Source organism: Drosophila innubila (assembly GCF_004354385.1).
Source record: "Drosophila innubila isolate TH190305 chromosome 3L unlocalized genomic scaffold, UK_Dinn_1.0 0_D_3L, whole genome shotgun sequence".
Taxonomy (NCBI): domain Eukaryota; kingdom Metazoa; phylum Arthropoda; class Insecta; order Diptera; family Drosophilidae; genus Drosophila; species Drosophila innubila.
This window is the reverse complement of record NW_022995376.1, coordinates 25,968,583-25,976,623: the sequence shown is the minus strand read 5'-3', so window position 1 is coordinate 25,976,623 and position 8,041 is coordinate 25,968,583.

The following is an 8,041-nucleotide window of genomic DNA, read 5'->3' as shown; positions in this document are numbered from 1 at the left end:
TTTATAAAACTAATCGAATAACTATTGCCAACATTTTTGAAAAGCTGCGCAAAAAATATTAACTTTGAATCTCAGAATACTATATAACATGTTGCACAAAAGAACAATAAGTCGAATTATTAACTTTTTCAGTTTGCTTGCTGTTTATCAGATACATAATTACCATCATAAAAAAGATGAGTTCATTATTTGCTGAAAATTAACTGTTATTGCTTTCTTAACTGTACTGACTCACATATTAAAGCACTGCAGTTTTTGTATTTATTTAAAATGGTTGCATATTGAGTTTTTACTCTTTTGTACCAGCAGAAATGGCTTTCTTAAATACATACCTCTAAATAAGGTAGTTTACTAAAACAAATGGTTTGTACTGAGTCATTCTCATTATCATGTGGATTTAATGTCTGTCTGGAGTCCCATTAGCTTCACAGTTCGAAATACCTAGTTAATTGACAAATTTTTGTGTTAAATACAATTTAAGGGACTGTTAATTATAAGTAAATTAAATGGTGACTGTAATATTTTTAATACTACAAATAATTTAAGATAGTTTAATCTGCTTTTAATTTTATATATTATGGCTTATCTCAGAGCTTTCAACCTCATCGTATCAGATATCAGTGTAATTTTTTGGGGCAACATCTGTTTCAAAGGCGTTTACTTGTTGTTCATTTACAGTTGATTCTGTTGCAGTTGCAATATAAAAACTTACTTCTAAATTGACTTCCCTTTTGGGGCAGAGCTCAAATTTCTATTAAAAAAAGACTTCCTCTTCTTATCCTGTCGAGAGACCAACAGACTTTTCGCATTTGTTGCGTTTTAGCTTCATTTTGCAATTACTTACTCTTGCACAGTCTCTCTCTCTCTCTCTCTCTCTCTCCCTGTCTCTTTCAGTGAGCTGAGTGTCTCACTTTATCTCACACACATACCTATGGATTCTCAGTATCCTGTTAAAGGACAAAACAGTGCAGTCTGTTGTCCTCCCTTGTCTTTGGCCTGCACTTAAAGCTTCAGTCACGAAATTTGATCAGCACTTAAAAGCGAACGAGCGAAAGGATGGAGAGAGAAGAGAGCAGAAGAAAGGGCAGAGAAGGGGAGATGGAGGAGAATGGACAATGATTTTTAAAGAGATGCAACAACAAGTGACCAATATTGTTGTTTGTTTATTTTTTGTTGTTGCTCAACTCTTGACCCGAAATCATCAACAGCTTTGAACTCTCGAACTCCCGAGTGGCAGCAACAACAGAAACAACAGCAACATCGCAACGTTGCGGCATTTCCTGCGTCAATTTTCACAGAAAAACAACAGCAAGAGCATCAACAAAATGGTTGAAGAGGAAACGCCATTCATTGGAATGCAGGTCATTTCGGGTGCACCCTGAGCCTCTAGAGCTTTTGCCTCCCTCGGCATCAAGCGGCTCATTTTGCAGCCCATTTCAACATTTGTTGCAACTGCCCCATATATGTGGCATATATATAAATACACATGTGGACATTGCAATAGGTGTTACAATTTTTAACTGTGTAATCGAATTTATTAAACAAAATTCAACTAAAATCCATTGAGTAGACTCAAAACAATAAACTTGAAGACAAATAAAAAAAATATATATACAATATTAAAAAAAAACCATTTGAAATATTTTTGAACCAAAATACTACCGACACCTTGAATGATCCATGCAATAAAACCTAAAAAATATTCTGAAAACTAATTATTTATGATATTTTTAACCATGTATGCACCTTATTCAATGTTCATTTAAAATGCAAAGCAAATTTAATTTAATTATTAAATATGGCTTACGATTTGATACCTTCAAAATATATATTAAAATAATGTAGGTATTATATAATTCTTGAGATAGTAAAAATTTGCAAATTAAACCACAAGATAAAATAAATAAAATGTTCACACCTATTTCAATGTCCACTTGTGTATAAATCGCGCCTATAGCCATCGATCGAAGGACGAGTAAAAATTTGCAAGCGGCATTTTCCAGAGCCGGCATAAAAATTGAACAGGACACGCAGGACACGAGGAGTAGAGGTGGGTGAGAGGAGATTGGTCCGAGCTGACAATGACTGGCAGGCACTTTATGCTTCGAACGAGTGACCTCTGACCCCTCCACCTCCTGCTGATGCACTTGTAAGAGAAATAAAATTACGCGAGATATTGAATTACGCGTTTTAAATTAAAAAATATTTTCGCGATTGCATTAAACGAAAGGCGAACTAATTAAAGAGGATTTTTCTCCACTTCTCGATTCTGCTTTTGCCTCAGTGTCCTTCCATGTCCTTCTCCAGGCAATGCAATTTGCAAGCTGCAAATTAAGTTGAAGTCGTGAACCAAAATGGAACAGCCAGACGAAAGGACAAGAAAAACTCATCAAGGGCAAGGGAAAAACATTTGCCTAGGTTATGAACTCGTCAACATACCCCAACTCCAAATGCATTGAAAAACAATTAGAAACTGAAACATAAACACGTGTCGGAAACCAAACAACTCTTATACCATACCATGCCAACAAATACAAAAACACTTTAAAAAAATCGTAGCCTAAGCTAAAAGATAAATTTCTCAAATTTAGAAAGGTTTTTTTTCAATTCTGTAAATTTTGGTCCTTAAATTTGAAAGAAGTTTTTATAAGGATTATGCGAATTTTCTGAAACTAAATAAGATTCTTAAGAACATTTTACACTAATCTTTCAATATTTGGGACAGCCTACCATTTAGTATGCAAATTTTGTTAGTTTGTCATACATTTTGAGAGATTAAATTTAAGGGCAATTTATGTTTTTGGATAAAGTTAACCTTAAAATTGTATTTCTATTTAAAAAAATAATAATTCTTAATATTATACAATTTTTCTCAATGTTAAGAGAATCCGCATTTTATTGTGATTTTCTTAAATTTAGAAAGTGAATTATATAAGTGTACTCCCTCTATTCGATATGCAGATCAGCAGCTGCCACTTAGACAAAGGACGATGTTTGATTGAAAGAATTACGAGCGAACCAAGTGCTCATGTACTCATAGATGTCTCCGCCTCCAACTCCATCTGTAGTTCTCTCCAGGGAGCATAGGAAACTGCGGGCGGGCGTCGTTTTCTACAAGCCAAACAAACAATGCATCAATCAATAAAGATTTCCGCACCTAATAAGCCGCAGACAAGCCACAAGCGGTGCAGCGAGAGGGGACCGAAGTGTAAAGAGGAAGATTGAAGTGTGAAGCTGCAGCTGCTCTTCTTCTTCCAAGGCCATCATTGACGCTGCTAACCAATTAAACGCCAATAGTCGCCAGCAATGACTCCGACCAAGGTGTTAATCGAATTACGACTGAGACGTCGACGTCGCCGTCGACTGAGACTGTAGCGTCGACTGCGACTGCGACTCCGACTGCGATTGCATTGCACTTTCAATGGCAAAAGGGCAGCAGCTGCTTCAGCCACGACTTCATTTCCACTGCCAACGTCGTCGCTCCTTTCATTTCCATATTTTCAAATTTGAATTTTCTATTTCGACGGAGTTGTCGCTGCACAGAAGAACAGGGCAAAGGGGAGGTGGATCTGGAGCTGGAGGAAAGGAGGAGTTGGCGCCGTTTATCAGACGGTGCTTCTCCTCATGCCTTTTCTCTCCTTACTCCTAGTTTACTGGTGGCTAGCGGCTGCCCGTTTCTCTGATGCGCTCGTAAAGAAAATTACACACATGTGGCTTCTCCAACGACTGAGAGGGTACTCCGGCTAGTGGGTAGGGAGGTGGACGTGTGCAACAATTCAATGCTGATTTTGAAGCTAGAGTTGCAAATGTGTCGCTCCGTTTGGTTGCATGCGTAAAATTTGAGACACGTTAATGTCTGGCTGCATATTTGCAATTTTGTGGCGCAGACAAACTCACAAAGTGATTCGGAAGACTCACCAGACCTCAGACCAGATCATAGTTGGAGTATGTGAAGAGAAAGGAACAGTAAAGTATGTTTCTATATTCCTTTAACTGAATTTAACTGCAGTTTAAATACATGATCAGTCGATGAGCAAAAAGTGTTAAGTATGACTCTAAATTCTATCTAAATGATGTTTGATAATAAGTTTGGGAATGATTTTAGAATCTATTAAGTCTCTAAAATCGACGCGTTCATACAGATAAAATTAGCGACAGACAGTTACATACTGACTCGTCTGTTGATACTGGGCAGGAATATATATACTTTTCACAAATCTATTATACCTTTACCTTGGGGCCATTTTAAAGGGCTCGGGTATGAAAAGTTATAGCTAGAAATTTCCAAATCAAGAAGAATTGTATTTTTAGCTAGTTAGAAAAAATATGTTCTTTTGTAAATATCACAGCCAAATTTGTAGGTTGATAATATTATATAGATGTACCAAATCGTTCTATTTATTGAATCATCGAACCGAAATTTCTCTGAAACTTTTATGGTTTGCAGCCTAAATAAATATGAGAAAGGTATTTCAAAGCTAAATGGATTGTTACATAGGTGGAGAGTAGATTAAAATACTCAGACTTCTTCTTAACCGAGGGCAATTTTCCGACATCAGCAGAAATATGTTTATCTTATTTTCTATCGCAGTCCAATTCTCAAACACAAGTTGAAAGGGAGAAAACTCAGTGTAACTCTTTTCTCTTTTCATTCCATTAGAGCTCTCCGACAACAGCTCATAATCCTACTGTCTCACCTATTTGAGAGCTATAGAAGACTGTAAAAATGCAAATGGAATGACGCAAAAGAGTCCCTTCCAGTCACAGGCTTACTATAACAGTTCGCCGACATGTCGCAGCTTCAGTTTGCAAGGACCTTCAATGGATGCAGCACGTGGGCGCTGTCAACATTGCAATTACGAAACAATTTCGACAGCATGTTGTACGAATTGGAGTACTGAAAATAGAGCTGCCACACTTGGTTCTGCACCACTTTGCGCCACACTGCGCCACACTGAAGGGCCACACACACACACACATGCCCCTATTGATCGTCATCGAGAAGAAGGCTGTCAACAAAAGATGAAAAAGCTGCTGAATAAAAGTTGAAATGCTTGGCATAAAATTATGTAGATGCAGACGAAGGCGACTTTTCTCTCTTTCTTCCTTTCTTCCTTTCCCTATCGGTGTGTTGTTGCCACATACATTTGGCAGCCGTTTTCAACACCTTTCGGGAACTCACGCTTCATTTGCATGTAACCATGACACGACAACACATGGCGCAAAGACCGCACGACCACCGACGCTGACTGCGACGCCGACGTTGACTGCGACGCCGACGTTGACGCTAAGGCAGACGTCCTCAGGCCATGTCGTCGCGGTGACAGGGCAACCGAGTGACAACCGCAAAGTAAGACCGCATATATCAGAAATAATAATAACCCCCAAACGAACGAAGCGACAGTCGAACCCAATTGGATGAGGTTTCCTTTGGTCTGACAATCGAATCGTTGCAAATATTTTGGGGCATTTGGCAATGGAAGAGGAGTGCGTGGTGAGGGGTGAGGGGTGAGGTGCGTCTCCTGCCACACTAACTACGCAGCTGCATATTTTGTCAACTACTCGTATACGAGTATATGCTAAAATGCCAAAAGGGTTCGCCAGGCACAGACAGAAACAGAGGGAGCTACCAGGTGAGGAGGTGCCAAGGTGTTCCTAAGAACTTTAACGAATGTGTCCTCGTTGAATCGAATGCTGATGTCTGTCAGGCCAAAAGGTGATAAGCAATTCGATTTGCCACCCCCTTTTCTCCCCGTCGTGCAGTGTGAAAGTCCTTGACGCACTTTAAGCGCTGCAGGATGCGCTTACACTTGACTTTGGTAATTTACAGGGACGCCCACAGGAAGGATATCAATGTGTGTTGAGGGCGTGCCTTGGAAATGATTTGTAATTGTCATACGCGACATCAATAAATCCCTAGCAAGGATTCGGAAATATGGTGAAATTCTTCAATAATATTTGCAGATCTTTAGCTAAGGAGGAGTTCTGAGTGTATCTTTGTATGGAATTATGTTTGATTATTACTCTCTTTAATCATTTCATCACTTAGAAGGTATTAAAAAAAGAATCCACTCAATGAAATTCCATTTTATTTCGAAAAACCGTGAACCTCTTCAAAATTAGCAAAAGACTATGATACATTTGTGAGACAAACAAATGGATAATGTTTGTCGAATATAAAATGCATCAATAACTAAAACGAATTTAAAATTGAGGAAATTGTAAGACCATCTAATTAAGAAGAATGTTTTTTATTTTACAAAATCGATATTATAAGTCTACAGCTATTATAGGTCGATAATTATTTGAATATAGAATAATTCGACTAACTCGATTTGCCCTAAAAGTTTTATTCTGATCGGATAATAAAAGAATAAGGTATCTAACCAATTATTTTAAATATTTCAAAAATAATTTATTAGAGAACTCTTAACTATACACTGATAAAAAAAATTTTCTAAAATCAAGATTTTGGTCTCAGAACTAAGATTTTTTGTCTAAAAAATTCGGCGAGAACATAAAATTCTTATATTAAGAGAACACATCTTGATTTTAAGAACATTTTAAATAAAACCATGTTCATATTCTAAGAATAAGTGTTCTTAAATTTAATATCAAAAAATAAAATAAATGAAAATTATTTTTTATATTTATAATTTTTGTTACTTTTAAATTGTAACTTATTTAATTTGTTACGAGTGGGGTTCGAACCGCCGCCTTCTGCTTCACAACTGAAGCGGCCTCTCCAGAGAGCATACGGTGCCATCATTTGTTTGAATGAAAATAGTACCTATTTACACTTTCCTAACAACTTAAGATTTTTATTCTTATATTAAGATTTTAAGATTTTTTAGATTAATAATCTTAGTTTTAGTAATTTGGTCTTAAAATAATCAGATTTTAAGAACAAAATATTTAAGATGAATGTTCTTGATTTTAGAACTTGGTCTTTTTTTTAGTGCACTTGTTTGATAGAAAATAGTACCTATTTACACTTTCCTAACAACTTAAGATTTTTATTCTTATATTAAGATTTTAAGATTTCTTAGATTAATAATCTTAGTTTTAGTAATTTAGTATTAAAGATGAATGTTCTTGATTTTAGAAGTTGGTCTTTTTTTTCAGTGTAGCATGTTTGCCTGTTTCCTTTTCTTAAGTGTAACTTTAATTCGAACCCTTCGTGTTGCTTTCGTCACTAGCGCGCACTGCCGTCCGCAGTGGTTTTAAATGTTTCTTAATACTTAGTAATTTTTATTAAATTTGTTAATTCCGCGCTTTCTCAAATTGAAGTTTCACCATCCATTCATACATTGCCTGAGATTTGTATATTCGGGGAGCAGGGACTTAAATAGATTGAAAATTGAATGGATAAACGAGATTGGGAAAAACATGAGAATTAATATGGAAGTGAAAATGGACATAGGATGATGTGAGCTGATTGGCTGACCAATTAGTTGCTCTAAAAGAAAAGGAAACCTCCAAGAGCTGCTTTCCCCATCAGTCTTCCGACCATTTCGCACGTTTTTTAGCTGCGGTTCATCAAAAAGTCCTCAAACAAAACGCAGAAAGACAAATGACCGACTGCAGCAAATGCTGCATCAACCGCGGCGATCATCAGCAAGTTAATCAACGGGAGCAGAAGCTGAAGCTGATGATGAGGCAGAGACTGACACTGAGAGTGAGACTGAAGCTAAAGCTGATGCTGAAGAAGCTGTGGCATCCATAAACGTTTGTTGATTACCCGCAGCCTTACAGTTCGCATGCCGTGATGATTCAAAAAAAAAAAAAAAAGCTGCAAGTTATTTGCATTTGATGCTGGATCTGTTACACTCCAAGAGTCCGCGAATCCGTGAGTGCACATCTATATTTTTTTTTTCCTTTCCCTGCCATTGCCTTCCTTTCCTTGGCTTGTGGTGAAAGGAAAAGTGTTTGCTCGCCGCGATGGCAAAGCGCAGAGTGAACCAGCAAAATGGCAGACACCGACGCCCCCTTCAATCCCGAGGACTCCACCAGGCCATCAGCCAGCACCTGACGCGCATTA